This window comes from Manis pentadactyla, chromosome 2 (assembly GCF_030020395.1).
Source record: "Manis pentadactyla isolate mManPen7 chromosome 2, mManPen7.hap1, whole genome shotgun sequence".
Taxonomy (NCBI): Eukaryota; Metazoa; Chordata; class Mammalia; order Pholidota; family Manidae; genus Manis; species Manis pentadactyla.
The window spans coordinates 264,326-286,174 of NC_080020.1; the positions used below are offsets into that span (position 1 = coordinate 264,326).

Genomic DNA, 21,849 nt, shown 5'->3' on the forward strand with positions numbered 1-21,849 from the left:
GAAAGTGTTCTTGCCACACACACACACACACACACAGTAACTGTGTGACATGATGGATGTATCAATTAATTTGATGTGGTAATTGTTTCACAATGTGTACATATATTAACTCATGTTGTACACCCTAAAGATATATATTTTTCCTTTGCCAATTATAACTCAAGGAAGCTAGGGGAGAAAAAACACACAAAAAGATCCAGTTTCAACTGGTAGAACTGGAAGTTAGCTGCATCTCTGGACCCTTATCAGTTACCTGTATATGAATCCATGAGACGCTGTGAGACCAGTGTGGATGCAGGCCAAGTGGACCTGCAGAGAAGTTACAGAGAACAGCTGGTATCTTCTCTCTGCTGTGGTTACCATCTTTCACCATACAAAGAGGTCACAATATTACTGACTCTATTCCCTATGCTGTACATTTCATCCCTGTGACTTACGGGGTTTATTTCATAATGGGAATTTTGTCCATCTTTATCCCTTTCACTTTTTCACCCATCTGCCCATCCTCCTGCCCTTGTGTGGACCACACAGCTGTTGTCTGTATTTATGAGTCTTTCTGTTTTGTTTGTTTGCTTGTATTTTTAGATTCCACATATAAGTGAGATCACATGGTGTTTGTCTTCCTCTGTTTTGCCCTTGCTGGTGAACAATATTTTTACAGTCTATGCAGCTCTAGGTTGATCATTTTTTCTTCAACACGTGGAAGATATTCAACTGTTTGGTTTTTGTTGCTGTTATTCTAATATCCCTAATAATAAATTTCTCTAATATTATATGTTAGAGGTCAGTCTAATTATCACTTCTTTAAAAATAGTCTGTCTTGTCTTTGAGTGTTTTTATAGCATTTTAACACGGGTCATCTTTAAATGGGGCTGGCCCGCATGACCCTGGCCTCCACAGTGGCCTTATCCCCAGCGTCCAGCCCTCTCACTCACTCTCAGGATCACTGACAATCGGAGAATCTGAGACCAGTGCTTCTCACCATCTCCTGGCAGAGGACGGCTCTGGGCCGGTGGGGGACACGGGCTGTCCCCCTCCTGCACCCCCGCAGAGAGGGGAGGCAACGACCCCTCCTCTTCCCTTTATTTCTCATAGTCTTTTGATTCTGGAACTGAGTGTCCTCTGCTCCTTTTCACTTTCCATCGTGAACAAAATCTTCAGTTAGTCTCCAAAGTGGTTCTGAGCACACTCCTATTCCATCCACAAACATTCCCATCAGGGACACGCTGTATTTATCTGGACTTTGGGATTGTCTTTCAGTAGTCCTTGGAAAAGGTTTATTAGGTACTCGATGGCCTGGGGAACTTGTGGGTCATGTAACTGTGACAGCCTCTCTGCTAGGAGGCCAGGGGCTCTCCCCATGACTCCGCGCTCCCCATGTGTGGGCTTCGTGCTGTGGGTTGCCTGCCTGCTTTCAGGAAGTAGTTTAATAGTCCCAATAACGTGTCATCTTTTCCGGGATTTGGAAACCTGAGAAGGCTTTCCTAGCAAATACACAGACAGTTTCCTCCAACACCTGCTCTCTCAAGTCATGGGATGTTTGAAAATGACTACACAAGTTCCTTTTGAATACTGACCAGAGCAATGTAAAAATTTTGCTCATGTGAGAATGTCAGGTGCCACCTCTGTCCTGCCCCTGCCCCTGGATTCACATGCAGTGAACATGCCTATTGTTTGGGAATGTGGATGGGTTATTTTGGTTCTGTGTAATTAATCCACAGATGAAAAAACATGCCTTTTAGAAGTAAAATACCTAATGTCACATTGCTATTAAGTAAAGAAGGCAGAATTCTAATTCCATATTCCAAATACTCATTCACCATGCTAGGCTTGGAAAAGCTTAAAAACTGTGCAAAAAAATGCATTCTTATTGTGGAAAAATTAGAAAAGAGAGATGCATAAAGAAAGAAAGTGAACGTGAAAAAACCCGAAATCCCACCATTCAGAGGTGGCATCACTGTTAACATTTTGGTTCACTTCCTTCTAGATGTCTCCACACAAATATAATCACAAATACTTTTCAAAGATGGGCTCTGCTTTACAACTTCATTTTCCCTTTAATAATATATTGTGTTTTGTTAGTGTCTATGTCATGAGTATAGATTTGTATCATCATCTTTATAATATGCACTGTTTTCCATTCCAGGACGCCAGTATTATTTATTAATACTTGACTGTTGTTCTCCTCTTCTGAGCCTGACCACCACTTGGTTGGCCAGTCCCCCTTTTTCAGGACCTGTATTGAGTGCTAATGGTATTCCAAGCTTATGCTATGCACTTTAAATCTGTTATTTTATTAATGTAACTTGTTAACAGTTTCTTGATGTTACCGACAGCGTTCAGCTTCTGTGTACCTCTCTGTATGATCACACAATGCTTACTTATGTGCTTTTCTTAATATCGCCAAAGTATCCTCCAGAAAGCTTCTAACAAGTGACACAAAGTATTAAAGGTGTTTCAGATCCACAGAACCAGAGGGTGTTATAAACTTTAAAAGTATGTTCTGATCTTTTAGGGAAAAGTGACACTTAATTACTTTAGCTTGGATTTACTTGATCCCTAGAGAAGCAAATATTTTTCTATTGGTGCATTCACCTTTTTCTGTACAGTATTTAAACTCTGGCCTTTTGCGGCCATCCACTCACGGGCCAGCGGCCTAAATAAAGGTCAGTCCCTTTGTGACTTCTGATAGGAGCAAGAACTGTAACAGGCATTTCAACACACCTGCCACATTCTCAGGAGTGTGTCTTCCCCTCTTTCTGAAGAACTGAGGCAGAAGTGCCTGCTTGATCCATGCCCGTCCGGAGGGGCGATGAAGGGCAGTTGCTGTGCGATGACACCACAGAGGCCGGCAAACGGACAAGATAAAGGTAGCGCAGGTTTACAGGAAGGAATGTGTTGTCTGCACCGAACGAGGGCAGCGGGAAAAGGCAAGCGGCGCAGCTGTGCGCCTGGGCCTTCACCCCAGCAAGGTGGTGACCCAGGACTGGAACTGGCAGAGACGCAAAAAGATGCTTGAGTGTAAAGCCAAACCTCCACCAGCGGGAAAGGAGAAGGGCAGATATAAAAAAGAAACAATCAAGGAGGTGCAGGAATGAAGTAACCACATACGCCACTTTCAATAAAAACTTAAAATGAAAAAAAAGTAAAATCTAATGTATATTTTAAAATGATACATATTTTAACTAAATGTACCCACAATACATCATTTTTGTCAAGTGCATACTTTTAGAATTAAGAAGTGCTCTTTTCACTGTAAGTTTTTTTTAAATTTTTATTTGCTCCATCCTTCCTCTCACATCAGCCTCTCTACCTCCCAAGTAGCTGGTAAAATAGCATCAAATGCATCCTTTTCTACACATTTTTATCTACCCTCATGTAATCCTCATATAATGTATACTAGGCATGTACACACTGCACACATATACGAGGTTTGTTTTATGTTTTTTGATGAAAGCAGCATCATGTATCACACACTTTTCAGCATCTTGCTTTCCTCACCCAACAGCGTCCCCCTGGAAGATCCGCCGAGCCATCGGGTAGCCCTCTGCTCCATTATTCTCAATGACTAGAAGTTTTTTTTTTTTTTTTTTTTTTTTTTTTAGATAATTATTTTTTATTGAAGGGTAGTTGACACACAGTATTACATTACATTAGTTTCAGGTGTACAACACAGTGATTCAACATTTATATACATGATAATTCTAGGTACCAGCTATCACCATACCAAGTTGTTACAATATTTTGACTATATTCCTTATGCTATACATTACATCCCGGTTACTTATTTATTTTACAATTGGAAGTGTGTACTTTTTTTTTTGGTTGTTGTTGTTAGGGCATCTCTCATATTTATTGATCAAATGGTTGTTAACAACAATAAAATTCTGTATAGGGGAGTCAATGCTCAATGCACAATCATTAATCCACCCCAAGCCTAATTTTCGTCAGTCTCCAATCTTCTGAAGCATAACGAACAAGTTCTTACATGGAGAACAAATTCTTACATAGTGAATAAGTTACATGGTGAACAGTACAAGGGCAGTCATCACAGAAACTTTTGGTTTTCCTCATGCATTATGAACTATAAACAGTTCAAATATGAATACACATTTGATTTTTATACTTGATTTATATGTGGATACCACATTTCTCTCTTTATTATTTTTAATAAAATGCTGAAGTGGTAGGTAGATACAAGATAAAGGTAGAAAACATAGTTTAGTGTTGTAAGAGAGCAAATGTAGATGATCAGGTGTGTGCCTGTAGACTATGTGTTAATCCAAGCTAGACAAGGGCAATAAAACATCCACGTATGCAGAAGATTTCTCTTAGAACAGGGGGGGTGAGGTTCTAAGCCTCACCTCTGTTGATCCCCAATTTCTCACCTGATGACCCCCCTGCGACTGTGCCTGTCTTAGGTTGTTCCTCCCTTGAGGAATCTTACCCGTCTCTGGCTAACCAGTCATCTTCCGGGGCCATACAGGGAAATGTTAAGTTGGTAAGTGAGAGAGAAGCCTTATTGTTTGAAATGGTTAGCTTTTTATTTCTTTGCATATTTATGCCCTGTGGCTTCTATGCCCAGCATTTGTCTTGAGGTATCTTTACCACTTGGAGGAGTTATGATACTCGGTAAATTTGATATGAGGCACGAATTCTATTTAAGAATTCGTTGTAATTAGGAAGGAAGAAGAAAAGCTATAGAAGTAGCAGGCGGAAGAAAACATGGGAAGATTGATTATTTCTTTGACATATCTTCTTGTAGAGTAACTTCAGCATGGATAGGTTTTAAGCTACTACTTAAATTGCGCACACACATTAACATAATAGGAGTATAGTTACATAACCCAAGCATACCTGTAATTACCAGCCATCTCCAGTGAAACCAAGAAAACCAGTTAGGCACCCTAGGCATTTGTGAAAACTTATCAATGATATGATGGTTATTATCTAACTGAATTTGAATAGTTTGAGAAAAATCAGACAAATTAAAACAACCCATTCCTGGGCACTGTTCACATCCCATATGTTCTTTTAACAGTAAATAGTCTGTAGTTGTAAGATTTTGGAGCGCTACAATTTGCACTTCTTCTAATTCTTGATTGAGTTCCAACAGTATAGATCCAGTCAAATTTGTTGTTTTACTGTATGCACAGGCCAGCTTAGATATCTCCTTCATTCCCATGGCAAGTCCAGGAGCTGGTGGGATGAGTGCATCTACAGCTGTAGCAGTGCGTGGATCTTTGTTGGGGTTTTTTGATGATCATCTTCTGGCATGAGTCTTCCCGAGAGTGCTGATGTTGGAAGTTCTCTTTCATATCGTATCTTAGTTCATTTTCGGGGTAGCCAAATTAGGCTTTGATCCTCTGTATAAACACAAACAGACCCTTTGCCTACACTTTTATATGTCCTTTATATCATTGTGTAGAACTCATTAGAGGTCACCACATAGGAACTGCATTTTTTTTTTTAATCATTAATCTACACTTACATGACGAATACTTTGTTTACTAGGCTCTCCCCTATACCAGGTCCCCCCTATATACTCCTTTACAGTCACTGTCCATCAGCGTAGCAACCTGTTGTAGAATCACTACTTGTCTTCTCTGTGTTGTACAGCCCTCCCCTTTCTCCCACCCCGCTATGGATGCTAATCTTAATACCCCCCTACTTCTCCCCCCCTTATCCCTCCCTACCCACCCATCCTCCCCAGTCCCTTTCCCTTTGGTACCTGTTAGTCCATTCTTGAGTTCTGTGATTCTGCTGCTGTTTTGTTCCTTCAGTTTTTCCTTTGTTCTTATATTCCACAGATGAGTGAAATCATTTGGTATTTCTCCTTCTCTGCTTGGCTTGTTTCACTGAGCAAAATACCCTCCAGCTCCATCCATGTTGCTGCAAATGGTTGGATTTGCCCTTTTCTTATGGCTGAGTAGTATTCCATTGTGTATATGTACCACATCTTCTTTATCCATTCATCTATCGATGGACATTTAGGTTGCTTCCAATTCTTGGCTATTGTAAATAGTGCTGCGATAAACATAGGGGTGCACTGATCTTTCTCATACTTGATTGCTGCATTCTTAGGGTAAATTCCTAGGAGTGCAATTCCTGGGTCAAATGGTAAGTCTGTTTTGAGCATTTTGATGTACCTCCATACTGCTTTCCACAATGGTTGAACAAGTTTACATTCCCACCAGCAGTGTAGGAGGGTTCCCCTTTCTCCACAGCCTCGCCAACATTTGTTGTTGTTTGTCTTTTGGATGGCAGCCATCCTTACTGGTGTGAGGTGATACCTCATTGTAGTTTTAATTTGCATTTCTCTGATAATTAGCGATGTGGAGCATCTTTTCATGTGTCTGTTGGCCATCTGTATTTCTTTTTTGGAGAACTGTCTGTTCAGTTCCTTTGCCCATTTTTTAATTGGGTTATGTGTTTTTTGTTTGTTGAGGCGTGTGAGCTCTTTATATATTCTGGACGTCAAGCCTTTATCGGATGTGTCATTTTCAAAGATATTCTCCCATACTGTAGGGTTCCTTTTTGTTCTATTGATGGTGTCTTTTGCTGTACAGAAGCTTTTCAGCTTAATATAGTCCCACTTGTTCATTTTTGCTGTTGTTTTCCTTGCCCGGGGAGATATGTTCAAGAAGAGGTCACTCATGTTTATGTCTAAGAGGTTTGTGCCTATGTTTTCTTCCAAGAGTTTAATGGTTTCATGACTTACATTCAGGTCTTTGATCCATTTTGAGTTTACTTTTGTATATGGGGTTAGACGATGGTCCAGTTTCATTCTCCTACATGTAGCTGTCCAGTTTTGCCAGCACCATCTGTTGAAGAGACTGTCATTTCGCCATTGTATGTCCATGGCTCCTTTATCAAATATTAATTGACCATATATGTCTGAGTTAATGTCTGGATTGTCTAGTCTGTTCCATTGGTCTGTGGCTCTGTTCTTGTGCCAGTACCAAATTGTCTTGATTACTATGGCTTTATAATAGAGCTTGAAGTTGGGGAGTGAGATCCCCCCTACTTTATTCTTCTTTCTCAGGATTGCTTTGGCTATTCGTGGTCTTTGGTGGTTCCATATGAATTTTTGAATTATTTGTTCCAGTTCATTGAAGAATGTTGCTGGTAGTTTCATAGGGATTGCATCAAATCTGTATATTGCTTTGGGCAGGATGGCCATTTTGACGATATTAATTCTTCCTAGCCATGAGCATGGGATGCGTTTCCATCTGTTAGTGTCCCCTTTAATTTCTTTTAAGAGTGACTTGTAGTTTTCAGAATATAAGTCTTTCACTTCTTTGGTTAGGTTTATTCCTAGGTATTTTATTTTTTTTGATGCAATTGTGAATGGAGTTGTTTTCCTGATTTCTCTTTCTGTTGGTTCATTGTTGGTATATAGGAAAGCCACAGATTTCTGTGTGTTGATTTTGTATCCTGCAACTTTGCTGTATTCCGATATCAGTTCTAGTAGTTCTGGGGTGGAGTCTTTAGGGTTTTTTATGTACAGTATCATGTCATCTGCAAATAATGACAGTTTGACTTCTTCTTTGCCAATCTGGATTCCTTGTATTTTTTTGTTTTGTCTGATTGCCGTGGCTAGGACCTCCAGTACTATGTTAAATAACAGTGGGGAGAGTGGGCATCCCTGTCTAGTTCCCGATCTCAGCGGAAATGCTTTCAGCTTCTCGCTATTCAATATAATGTTGGCTGTGGGTTTTTCATAGATGGCCTTTATTATGTTGAGGTACTTGCCCTCTATTCCCATTTTGCTGAGAGTTTTTATCATGAATGGATGTTGAACTTTGTCAAATGCTTTTTCAGCATCTATGGAGATGATCATGTGGTTTTTGTCTTTCTTTTTGTTGATGTGGTGGATGATATTGATGGACTTTCGAATGTTGTGCCATCCTTGCATCCCTGGGATGAATCCCACTTGGTCATGGTGTACGATGGTTTCGATGTATTTTTGAATTCGGTTTGCTAAAATTTTGTTGAGTATTTTTGCGTCTACGTTCATCAGGGATATTGGTCTGTAGTTTTCTTTTTTGGTGGTGTCTTTGCCTGGTTTTGGTATTAGGGTGATGTTAGCTTCATAGAATGAGTTTGGGAGTATCCCCTCCTCTTCTATTTCTTGGAAAACTTTAAGGAGAATGGGTATTATGTCTTCCCTGTATGTCTGATAAAATTCCGAGGTAAATCCATCTGGCGCGGGGGTAATGACTAGAAGTTTTAAACAGCCGTTCTCCTAGGTTATGGATTCCTTTGTTTCTATTTTTCTTTTTGTTCTACCACCTCTACCACTATTGCAATCAACCTTTTTTTTTTACATACTTTTATTCTGGTGGAATATCCAAGAATGTTATCGCTCTGTGGGTCTAAGTGTGAATATGTGTTTTAATTATAATAAATGATGCCAGATTGCTCTCCCCAAGGACTGCAACACATTGTTTCCCAGCATTACATGAGAGCTTCTTTGTCTTTACATCACAGCCAGCAATAGATGCTGTGGTCCATGGGAATTTCTGATGTCAGTTTTATGTATGTAAAGTGACAGTCATGATGTCAGTGTAGTTTGCATATTTGTGTATTCATGGTTGCTACTCGTGAATTTCTGTATCTTTTCATCTGCCTACAACAGGACTTATTCAACTTGAATGCTCTTCACCCATTATTTAAATATAATAAAATTATTGGCTTATTTGTCTCTTGTCTATTTGTAAGAGATTTTGTATATTATTAATTTAAACTTATATCATCTGTGTTACAAATATTTTTTCCACATCTATTGTTTTTCTATTATTCTTATTTATGAGATCTGTTGTCATATAAAGATTTTAGTATTTTTATTTAGTCAAATGCATCTTGTCTGAGCTTCTGGGTTTCTAGCCATAGTTAAGAAGTCGTGCATTCTGGACTCTCATAGATTGTGAGGTCTCAGATTTTCTTACAGGTTCTTAATTTTGTTGTTTAATGGCTTCAATCCATCTGGAATTTATTTCTGTATTTGTTATAAGAAATAGTCCATATTAATTTTATTCCAGATACATATCTAGGATATTAGTAGCAATTACTAAATAATGCACAATTTTTCCCATAGAAAATACATGACTTTTGTAATATATTAAATTGTCATCTACACTGGGATTTATTTCTGGAGTATCTTGTTTCATTGCTCCATTTTCTTGTTCCTATTTGATTATAATGGCTTTATAATGTATTTTGATATTTGGTAAGGCAGATCTTCCCATATACTTTTTGTTTTGTTTTCTTTTTGCACATAGATATCCAATTCTTCCAGCATCAGTTACTGAAAGAGCATATTCTTTCTTCATTAAACTGTCTTATGCCTTTGCAGAAAATTAGTAGTCCATATACATGTGAGTCTTTTTCTGGATTCTCTGTTTCATTTATTGATCTGTAAGTCTGTCTTTGTGCCAATATCACACTATTTTGATCACTGTAACTTTACAGTAAGTCTTAACAGTGGGTAGAATTAGTTCTCCAGTTTTGTTCTTTTTTAAAGATGCATTTCCATATGAATTTTAGAAACAGCTTGTGAACTTTTACAAGAAAACCCTCTAAGTCAGCCCTCAACAGGATATTTCTTTGTGGGGGAAAGGGAAGATTACTCATCATGCTAACGCCAGAGCTCCCACAAGTCACTAAACTTCAATTTTTAAGACAGTGTCATAAAGGGACCAGGACTTTGTAATGAACACTTCAAGGAGACACTTAGGCAGTGATGTCTTTATGCTTTATCCTGAGAGGTTTCTTCTTTTTATTTTAAAATTAACTCTTGAATGTCTTTCTGAAGATATTTTTTCACTTGAAAGTGGGGACTTGAAGTTCTGTTGTATGGAGTTTTGATTTCAGGCAAAAAAGGCACTTGTATAAAGAATCTTTTAGAGTGTTTACACATGTCTCAGTGTTTAGTATGTTCCTTTCAGATCCAATCCTCTGGAGCCACAGGGTACTCTGGGCCCAGGCTGTGCAGTGTAACATTAGCTTAATGGTTTTGACCCCTGCTCTGAAGTGGGTTATACAGTCATGCTTTGCATGTCCTGAAGTCATTAGTTTGGCATGAAATGGCCCTGTGTTGTCTTATAATTATTTCTGAGCTGGGCTTCTGTAAAATGACCACATCTATTTTAAGACTTGAAGAATGCAAGAGCAAACTGCTTGTGGGGATAACAGCATTTGAGGACCAGTAACTTTCTGATCTCTCTACCCGCTTAGCTACCAGGGGTATTAGCTCAGCAACGTGAGTGGCGCCCCTCTCAGGAAGGGTATGTCCCTATATTGTTACAGAAATGGTCTGTATGCTGGCCAGGCGAACCCCAAGCAGTATGTTGGGAACTTAATATGCTTATTTTATTAATGAATATTTGCCTATTAATTTGGGGCCCTAAGTGTGTCTCAGCTTTTTAACGTGTGGTCCTCAGTAGCGCTCTCTGTCTTCATTCACACTGAGAGCCGGGGCATGTATTGCCGTCAGTTTGACGATTTGCTAAATGCTTACTGCGTGTGTCTGTGTGCAACTCCCTGTGTCTTACTGGAATCTAAGTTAGCTAACCAGTGACCTTTGAATGACAAGGTGACCACATTCAGGCCGAAGAGAGGACTTGAACTGAGTAAGTGTTGTAGTATGTTAGAAGGTGGCAGGGGCCTTGAAGACAAATAAATGGAGATGGGAAGTTTGAGGGTAGTGGATATTGCAGTTTTTAATAGTGTGACCAGGAAAGGTGACACTGGTCATGTGACATTTGGACAAAAACTTGAATAGGCTGAGGGAAGAGCAAGCAGGAGGCCTTCTAGGTTGGCAAAGGAGCTGACCTGTGGCTGGTAGGGGCGACTGAGAGGAGTGGGGCAGGAGGTGAGGCCAGAGAAGCTGGTCCAGGGCTGAGGGAGGGACAAGGGAGCAGAGGAGAGGAGGCACAGGCCGGGGGCACAGCCGGAATCATGTGGCACCCTGGGGCCAAGTGAAGCAAGGGTGTCAAGAGGGAGTGATGGACTGTGCCCAGGGGTGCAGAAGGGCCATGCAAGGTACAATCTGAGGACCCACAGTGGGGTCTAGATTCATGCTGGCTGGCTGAAGCAGGGTGGGCAGTGAGTGGGCAGAGAGGGAGTGTAGGCACCTCTTCAGAGGAGTGGGGTGGTAGGCGTGGGGGGCAGAGATGGGAAAGGTTTTGTGTTTTGAGAAGGTAGAGGTTGCAGCGTGTTTGCATGCCCATGAGAATAATCAAGAGGGGAAAATCTATGACATAGAGTGAGAGGAGAGAGCTGACGAGGTGAGGGGCGGGTCTAGCAGAGATCCTGGCCTTCAGTGGAGGCCTGGCCAGCGCCGCCATGGGGAGGGCAGGGTAATGGGCACACTGGCCAGCAGGTGGGTAGGTGGAGAGGTGGGGCACATGGAACTCTCTCCTGATTGCTGTGTTTTCTCAGGACGGCAAAGGGCACTGGCTGGGAGTGGAAATGGGGAGGACTTCTGAGCTTTGAGGAGGGAGGGGGAGGCGTGTGAAACTGTCTGCAAGGGGAGGGGAGTGAATGAACAGGCGATGGCACTGGGACTGGTGACACAGACACAAAGGATGTAAAGAGAAGAAAGAACTGGGGTCTGAGAGGTAAGTGGGGGAAGATCTCGTAGAGCCTCGCAGGCTACGGTGGTGACTTGGGTTCTGTTCCCATGCAGCTGGGCAGCCTTGGAGGGTTTGAGCAGGATGGTGACGCCATCTGGCTCAGAGCTCAGAAGAGTTATGCAGATCATCCCACAAAAGCAGGAGGAAGGCTTATTCCATCGTTTAAATGAAAGATTCTAGGGTGGAAGTGGTAAAGGTGGGGAGAAGGGATTGGATTTGAGTTACAGTTTAAAGATAGAGCTGATAGGATTTGCCAGCTAAAAGCAGAGTGTGAGAAAAAGCTGTCAAGGATGAATTCAAGGTCTAATCCCGAGCATCACATGAATGTTAGTGCTCAGTAGATACCAGGTTTCTCAGCCTCAAAGACACGTACAAGGTCAACACTAGCTATGCTAACATCTTCAGCCAAGCAGCAAAATGACCTCTGTGTGGACCAAGGCTGTGGTTACTTTTAGGTTCATGTTGCTAATAGCTTCACATTTCAGATAAAAGAGAAGCTGATTTTGTCATGAACACACCACACGGGAAGCACAGGATGTGTAGTTTTCCTAAGTATCTTAGCATGTTTTCTTTTAATTTTCATAATTCCAGATTAAGTAGATACCAACTTAACTTACTTCTGGAAATGTGCTAGAAATTTCTTCTTTCAAAAAATGGCTGGAGTTAACCGTCTGGAGCTCCGTAGAGGTCTCCAAACAATGAAACACAGTGTATTTATTTTAATGGGAAGCTCTGCTCTGTCCATTCAGCATGTTAATGTTTTCACTTTTTCCTTCTTTTAAAACTTGAGTGAACTATAAAAGCCTGAAAAATGAATACGCCATCAATTTTAAAAAGAAAGAGGGCATTTTGCTTCTCCGTTTTAGAGTAGCAAATCTCCATTTCCCGGAGCTCTGTGTCCTTGCCGTCCTACGAGCCCTGTGCTGGGCCCGTCTTGCTGCAGAGCCCGCTGCTGCGTGCATCATGTTCTCATCGGCACACGTCTGGACCACCAAGAGACAACTGTCTTCACTTCTGTCCCTGAAACATAATGACTTCAGACGTTTCCACGACAACTGACTAACCAGACAAAATGCAACAAAAGGACTGTAAGATGCTGTCCCAAAGCACAGTCTAGTCATTTTCTTTATTGGGTTTTGAAACGAAGCCACTGGGACTGAGGGAGGAAATGAATGGACTGCCTGGGAATTTTCTTTGGTGGTTTGGGGAGATCAAGGAGAAAATACCTGGACCTTTTACTTACTAATGTCTTCAGTTTGTTCAGCTCTTTGCTCTCTGTAGAGGGAGTGGGTCATTCCAGGTGGAAGGAGACAGGCCTTCTGAGGTTAACAGTTGCTCACCGTGAACTCTGTGGCGCCTACCGTTGGTGTCTCAGTGGGAACAGCCATCAGGCTTGGTGCCAGGCGGGGAGCCTGAAGCCCACCTGTTGTTTCAGGGACGAAAGTGCGGGGAGAGTGGGGTTCTGGAATTCCTCCCGGAGGCCGAGTTGAGGGTCACGGTGCTGGCCGGCAAGTCCGTCAGCTCTCTGAGGCTCAGCTGGCGGGGAAGGGATGCTCACCGATGCAGCCTGAAGATCAGTAATGATGCATTTTAGGCAGTTCCCATAGTACCCTGTGTGGAGCAGACACGTAATTAGTTCCCAGTTTGTTAATTTGTAGCTTAAAGGGATAGTGAGATAAGATTATTATATGTCTTATTTATATCTTACTGTATATTGTCATATGAATTATTTTATTATTATACTGTTACTTTAAATATATATAGGTCTGTATATATCTAAATGCATTTCTATATATAAAAATTATATATATATCTGAATATGTATGGTTATTTACATGACATCGTATATGTGAATTATATATACATGACTGTACATACGAATTTTTATTATCTGTATATATACACACACATATATATGTGAATAAGATGATTTGGATTAAGTAAAATAGCACTTTACATTCTCTAAGCATCCAAAGGTCTAGACCAATATTCCCCTTATGGCATCAGTCAGATTAAATAATGACTGTATATGTGAAGGGAATATTTAGAATAAAATAAAAGGCACTGAGAGTGATATAGCACACTCCTATGCAGTCACCTTTTAGATTTAACAAGTGTTAACGTTTGCATTTTATGAGGTTTGGCTGCCATTACAGAAGGCCATGGAGTACACGGCTTAAACAACAGGAATTCATTTTCTCACCGTTCTGGAGGCCAGTCCCAGACCAGCATGCCAGGTGATGCCACTCCTGGTGGGAGCTCCTCCCGGACCGCAGACTTCACGGCATGGCCTCACTCGGCCTCCCCTCCGCACGTGCACAGAGGCCAGCCCCCTGGCGTCTGCTCTTAAGGCCGCTGATCCCGTTGGGTGGGGCCCCGCCCGTGGGGCCCACTTGATCTCGGTTACTCCTGGAAGCCCTGTCCCCACAGACCCACACTGGGGTCAGGGCTTCAACCCGTGAGTTTGGGAGAGCACACGATTCAGTCCGTAAGAGTCACATGTCTGATTTTTACCTCCTGGAGTTCTTCCCAGATGTTGACCTTTCGGAAGTTAGTGTGTGTTCCCCCTTTCTATACTACACACTTCCTGTGCACACACACATATTTATGTACTGCAGTACATCACCTGGTGTGACTCACGCTAGACACAGATGGTATTTGCTTCTTTCACCATTTTGCTTCTGACATTTATGCCCATTGATACCTGTGGGTCTAGAAAATTCATTTAACTGCTGATTGGTGCACTGTTGAGTGAATATATTGTGATGTACTTATTTGTCCAATAACAGTGGACTCGAAAAAGGAGTTTCTATTTTTCCACTATTATAAATAATGCTGAAAGGATGAGCATTCTGTGCATGATTCCTTTAGGGAATCTCTTAAGGGCATGCACGCTTAGGCTTGGAAGTCTTGGCTGGTAGAGTACATTCAGTTTTATTAGATGCTGACAATTTACTTGCTTAATAATAGTTGACACTCAATTCCACCAGTGGAATTTTCATTTTTACACATCTTTCATGAGTCTTTTCAGACTTTTTAATTTTTGCTTATATCCAAGTATGAAATGCTATCTTATTGTTGTTTTAGTTTACATTTCCACCGTTCCTTATGTGGTTAGGAATCTTTCATGTGTGCTGGCCAGTCCAGTGGCTCCTTTGTGAATCAACTATTTATGTCTTTGTATACTTTCTATTGGGTTAGTTGTATTTTTCTTTATATTAAAGTTATTTATATATTTTCATCACTACAATTTTGTTTATAGTGATTGGAACTATCTTTTCCTAGTCTTTGGTTTCTAAAAAATAAAGTTCAATTATATAGGTTTATTTCTAATATAGTTGAATTTATTATTCTTCCCCCTTTATGCTTTGGGTTAATTATGTCTTATTTAAGAAACTATTTCCTACCCAAAGTCCTAAAGATAATTTCTTTGACAAGTTTTTATTTCTGAGCTCTCCAGTTTTCCACTGGTCTGTCAATCTTTTTGCACAGCACACTGTTTTAATTATTACAGATTTAGAGTAGATTTGGTATCTGATGGAGCAAGACCCTTTTTGTTCATCTCCTTTAAAGAGATCTTGGCCATTTTTAACTTTTTACTCATTCAAATAAAATTCAGGAAAAGTCTGTCAATTTTCATTACAAGTTACAATATTCATTGAGGTTGCCTTGAATTTGCAGATTAATCTAGGGAGAATTGTCATCTTTATTATATTGAGAGCCTTCTGATAAATGAATATAATCTGTATTTCCATTTACTTGAGAGTTCCTTTCTATCCTTCATTTAAAGTTCTATAATTTCATCCTTTCAGGTAATACACTACTTTTGTTAGTTTTATTCCTAGGAATTTGATAAAGTAAAATTTTTTCCATTTATAATGGAATGGATATTTTAGTTGATCATTCACTTTCTAATTGGTAGATTTTGTGCATGGGAATGCCATTTATTTTTTAAATATTAATTGATCTTATATTCCATGACCTTACTGAACTCTCAGTAGTTCTTATAGTTTGTGAATTCTTTTGGCTTTTCAGTAGAAAATAATATGTTCTACAAGAGTGACAATTTTGAACCACCCCTCTCCACTTTCATCTTATTTTTCTTTCTTATCTCAGATTTGGTGAAGATCTCCAGTTAAAAATTGAACAGTTGTGCTAACAACAGGCATCTTCATTATATTCCTGACTTTATAGCAAATGGTTTTATCATTGATCACAAAGTAGGAGACTTAAACAAAAACCAAAGTAGGAGATTTACTTCTTGAGAAAGAAGTTTTTTTCTCTTCCTAGTTTGCTAAAACTCTTTATAATGAAAGGATGTTGACTTTTTCATCATGCAATTTTCTCTATCTACTTAGATTTTTTTCCTTAAGCTATTAACACAATGTTTACATTAATTGATTTTGCACCCATTAAATCATCCTACATTCCTGTTTATTGCTCGGTTGCTAACATTATATGCAGAATTTTTGCACTTATAGTCTATATTCATGAGAGTGATTAAACCAATAGTTTCACTTTCTCAAACTGTTTTTGACTAGTTTTGATATTAATGTTTTGTTAACCTCATAATAGGAATCGGAGGGCTTTTCCTCACTCTTGGTCTCTAGAATAGTTTGAATAAGAAAAAGGATATGTACTTCTTAAGGAGGTGATATACCTCTTAATGGCTGTATAAAATATAAAATATGCCTGTAAACTTTCTGGGTCTGGTGCTTTGGTGCTTCTTTATGGGACCCTTATACATTTTTAACCACCGATTAACCTTCTTTGATGGATATATGTTTCTTTAGGCTTTTTGTTTCTTCTTGAGTCAGTTTTGGAAAATTGCAATATTTTTCCAGGAAACAGTCCCTTGTATTTAAATGTTAAAATGTGCTGACTAATTTGTTCATGGCATTCTCTCATCATTTTACAGATCTTTACTATATCTCTATTTTGACTCTCTTTGTTTCTCATATTGTTTATTCTACACATAAACTCTCCCTCTCATCTACTCTCTCTTGCCAAAAATTTATCTATTCAAACAAAGTGTAATTTTATTGATATTTTTTCCTTCTTTTCTATTTAATTAATTCCTTCTCTTACATGAATTTCTTTCTTTTTTTCCCCTCACTGGATTTACTCTGTAGCTTTTAAAATAATGTCTTCAGTTGAATGCATTAATCATTCATTTTTGAACTTTCATTTCCTAATCCGAATTTAAGTCTATGCATTTTTCTGTAGTTACCACTATATCTGCAGGCTGAAAATGCATTGCTTAATTATAAATATTTCATAATTTCCATTACAATTCTTCTTTGACCTTTGAATTATTTAGAAGTATATTTTTAGTCTTGAAATACATTAATCAAGTATTAAAAATTTATTTCTTATTTTATTCCATTATGGTTAGAGAATGTGGTCTATATGGTAACATTTCTTTGGTATTTCCTGAGACATCCTTAATTTACCTCAAGGATGTTGGAAGTGTTCATGGGTACTCAGAATGGCATTCTCTATGCAATGCTGCTCATTAGATCAAGCTTGTTTATTCTGTTGTTTGAATACCCTATACTTTGTTTATTTTTTTCCAATCTATTTTAGGAATGTTAAAATCTTTCACTATAGTTGTAATTTGTCAGATTCTCTTTATAGCTCATCAATTTATGATTTATATATTGTGAAGTTATCTTATTCAGTGAATATAGCCATGGGTCTATAGGGACAGTTATAAACGTGGAACGTAGGATTTGGCAGATGTCAAATACTAGAGAAGCTAGAAAAGAAAAACTTCTTCTAAACTCTAAGCCAAGTGTTGACACAAAAGAAGTGCCAGGTTATGTCTGCCAAGCCATGGGAAGCAGACACATACCAGGGTTTATGTGCTGTGAATGACAGCACACACGGAAGTCAGCTGGACACAGCCCGCAGCCCCCGCTGACTGCGGCCTTCCCTGCGTACGTGTTTGGAAGGGGCTGGAATTACAGGCTGCTACCTGACTCTGAGTCTTGCAGGAAGAACTTGTTTTGTTGTTGACTGAAGTACATCAGAGCAACTTCTAACATTTAATCAATTCCCACACACACTTATATTTTGGAAGGATATTCCTGACTCTCATACACTTTTTAAAATCTTAACATCACATTTTATATTGCTCTTTGTTCTCCAGGAGGGTGAATTATTCTAATTGTCTTACTTAATTGGCTGTTATTGTCTGGAGGAAACTTTAGTGGGTCCAATTTACCTGGTAGCTTTTCCTTCTAAGATTTTGTTTCTGGGAGATGTTACCACTGGGCAAAAATACTCTGATTACAGTACTCAGTTTATCTATAGATGAAAACCTTGCATTTTAAATAAAACACTCAGCTGGTGGGGCCATGATTGGCTCTGTTTCTCTTCACTGGTGCTTCTAATCTGCCTGCTGAGTCTGAGGTCCTGGACTCAGGCCTCTTGGAGGGACACTAGGGGTAAAGGTGCTTTTCATTGTATGGGAAAAATAGCATTTTGCTAAAGGCTATTTTTGCTCAATTGCTGCAAAGTAATTTATCTTGGGGAGTAGAGACCAAGTCTGAGACATTCAAGACTAAAAGGAAACCAGTTTTTTTAAAAGTACATATAGTTATAATCAATCAACAAAGGGAGCTTATGATGAAAATTATACTTCAGTCCTGACAGTGACATTCTCTGCGGTGAAAGGTGCAGCGCTCTTGTCAACACAGGGAAAATAAAACTCCTCTCTTCTCATTTTTTTATTACTTTCAGTCTCTTAGTTTTGGGCAAAGAAAGCAAGCAGAGTCTATGATGAGATTTATTTTAGTGAAACAGACAGTTACCCAGATGACTCAAGATTCTGCCTTGTTCCAATTCCATACAAACATTTATCTCCTTTATGAAGCTATTGCAAATGAAAGATGCTTCCATGGAAGGTTGGGGGTGCACCGAATACTCCATAATTGCAGATTTTAATTTCGATTGCCTAGTACACACCTGGTATTCAAGATGGTCACATTCTCAGTCTCCAGAAATCTTAAGATGAGCTTTAAATGTTCTGCCGCTGAGTCTGGCCAGTGTCATCTTCGGTCATTTTCCTGCCTTTAAATTATTCTGTCCAGATTCTGCACGGAGGGTCTGGCCCCAGATTCCTTCCATGAAGAGCCATTGCTTTTCAAAATTCAAAAATGTAGAATCAACAAAGCTACATTAAGCAGTAGATGATCTGAGATTGTTACCCTGTCACCTACATTAGGATTTGTAAATTGAGTCCCAAGGAAGTTGTTCATTTTCTTGTGGCTTTAGGTTCTGATAGGTGACCGCACACGGAGTTCCTGGGGCACTTGCAGCCCTGCCTTTGCCATGGCCCCACCCCGGCCAGTTGCATCAAAGCCTGGTTGTGAGCTTGGGCACTGGGAGGACTTCATTAGGGGCCACAGTGATAGCTGGAGGGCAGGGTGTGGGGCTCCCAGTGCCTTGTGATGGCCCAGCTGTGAGGTGCACAGCAGCCTGATGTGGTCACAGGTGAGATTACCTGAGCAAAGGTTCCAATTTTCTTTTTGCTATTGTTCTATCAAACCACAACTCACTAGTAAAGTAGATAAATGTTGAACAATGAAGATGGATCCCAAGAGTGAATTAAGAAAAAGTCCTTCACACTCATTCTTAACTATATGAACTTATTCTGTAGTCAGATTTTTTCACAAATCTCCATTATAGTCGCTCTTCCAGCCCATTGCTGTTACTTTTAACTTGAATATAAAAGTCCTTCTTGGAGCATTTATAAAATTCTGGAAACAGTGGTCCTTACGTCAGTAGCTGTCCTGACAGTTCCCTGGGCACCGGGCCCCCTGTGAGCTGTGCAGGTGCACCTCCTTGTGCTCGTGACCGTCCATGTGAGGTGGCATGACTGAGTTCCCTTGGTCAGGTGAGGCCCAGTGTGGGGCTTGTGTCCTAGAAGAGCAGAGTAGTGACTGGGTTCTGACCTAGGATCTCACAGAACCTGCAAGTTGTCACTTCCCCTCTCTGAGCTCTGGATTCCTTGTCTGTAAAACAGGAGCCATTCACCTGTGGGTTCGCCATAGTTACTATGTAGTTATTATGCTGCTATGAAGATGGTAACCACAGTTGACATGGAGATGGTAACTGCAGGCACAGCAAGCATTCATAGGTGGCGGCTATCAATGGATTAATGACCACATGTGCTGCTGTGAGGTCCTGCCTTCTAACTGGACGGTGCTGACAGTCCTGCTGCAGCTGATATCACAAGCTCTGAACAAGCAGCCCGTACTTTTCTCATTTGCTGGCCTTTCCGTCCACACTTGCTTGATGCCCAGGCCAGCTGCTCATGAGTGACCATCATCAGACAGGCCTCCACCTTCTGTGGGACTGTACTGGCCCTATTTTTTTGTCAGGCACCCTATTTTTCTGGAAGGCCAGGGTCATAACTCTCTCGGTATTCCTCAGCACTGCCTGGCTCACAGTGAGATGCTGGGAAGAGAAGGGTGGAGGTCTCACTCACAAGGATAAGGCGCTTTTTTCCAATATGGAACCAGGAAGGCCCAGGGGGATGGTCTGTCCTGTTCTGAGAGAATGAAATGTTACCCTGATTCCAACTTAAAGGTGAACCAAACTGGAATTGATCAGTGGGTGGAGCAAAATTTGCAGCCTGAGGGATTTCATAAAATTTCTAGAGAACTATTTTTAAATCTCTTTAGCAAAACTTTCCCCTTTTTCATTTAACACCTTCCCCAAATCTAAACCCGTGTGAATTTTGAGGGAAATTTCATTACCTTTTTTTTCCCCAGCTGAAAGGAAGCAGGTGCTATTTAGACAGTGAAGGAAAGCATGGCTTGGGTCGGGTCTCTTGCTCTCCCCATTTCCCGGGAAGGGCACTGGGATGTGGCCAGTGAACCACCATTGAAACTGAGTTTCAGGAGGCTTCTCTGCTCAGATATCCGCACCAGGACCTTGACTAGAAGCCCCACCCCATATGCCTCGAGCAGGTCTCTTCCTGGAGCACGGGGTGTGTTTGGAGACCAGCTTCCCACTCAGCAGGCAGAGGCCTTGGCAGCCTGGCTCCGCTAGGTGATGTGGGAATTGCTCCTGGAAGAACCCAGCGTGTGTTGTGTCATCCCTCTCAACACTCCGTGAGCCCAGCACACCATCATAGCTGTGGTTCTGCTTAAACAAGCCCACCGAATTCTTTTCTCTGAGTTGGAACCCTGACCACAGCTCGGGAATGAGGCGCGGATCAAGAGTCAGGAGGGTCAGTCTCCCTGGTTGCTGTTGCCTTGATTTTAGACAATTATTTGCAAAACCGCTGATGTGTTGCTTTGGTTCCTGAATTACAAGCTATTGTGCATTTGTCCACCACCTTCTAGTAAGTGCTAAGCAATTAGAAATCCACAGTTCTGGGCTTTATTTGTTTAGTAAAATATTGAACCAGTTACATATTAAATTCTGATGTGTTCCGAAAAGTGTTGAACCTTTGAACTTCCCCCTCCCAGGGCTCAAGTTAGAACTGCCTTGTCTGTTGATGGGCCGTTGCTTCAGGGTATCTCGGAGACCTCCGATGACATACAGTACAAAACGATACTTGTAACCGCTATAATAAAGCGCTTGGCTTGCCCCGTTCCTTATGGTTTTTGAAAACATGATGTCAGCGTTAAGCGAGGCATTGCACAGTAAGATTGAGAGAAGTAGGGCAGTTTGTTGACATGCATCAGGTTAGTTAATAAATGGCAGAACCAGACCTACACCGGGCCAGAAGAGCTTATCTTTGACAACAAGGAAAGCAACTGCTGGTGTAACAGGTTTCCTTCTGTAACCAGCCAAGACAGCCTGAGATACCCAATGCAGGCAGCCAGCTCCCCCTCTCAAACAGTGTAACTGAAGGAGCTGCGCTGGGCAGAGCAGAGGGTGCCTGGTGTGTGCAGAGCCACAGATTCTGTGCAAAGGCCTGTGGTATTGCCTGGAGTTATGGGGGACTGGAGGGAGCCAATCCCCTGCTCTGTTCGGCCGAGGCAAGCATGGTTGCGGCTTTATTCCATTAAACCAGGGCGTGGAGGGCACTTTAAGGAAAGGTCACCAGGATGGGTGAGGCTGGGAGCACAGGGGGTGACTTGAGGGGGTGGAGGGTAGACTACCTGCTCGGCTTGGTACCTCCCTTAGCACTTTTTTTGGTTCTTGCTAGTAATTCCTATTATTAAAGTGTCCTTCAAAAGAACACGATGGC

At 40.8% G+C, this 21,849-nt stretch overlaps 1 pseudogene; it reads left to right on the top strand.

Moving 5' to 3' along the window:
- Nucleotides 1–267: 267 nt before the first annotated feature.
- On the top strand, nt 268–3,098 carry LOC118922236 (60S ribosomal protein L26-like; annotated as a pseudogene).
- The last annotated feature ends 18,751 nt before the right edge of the window (nt 3,099–21,849 follow it).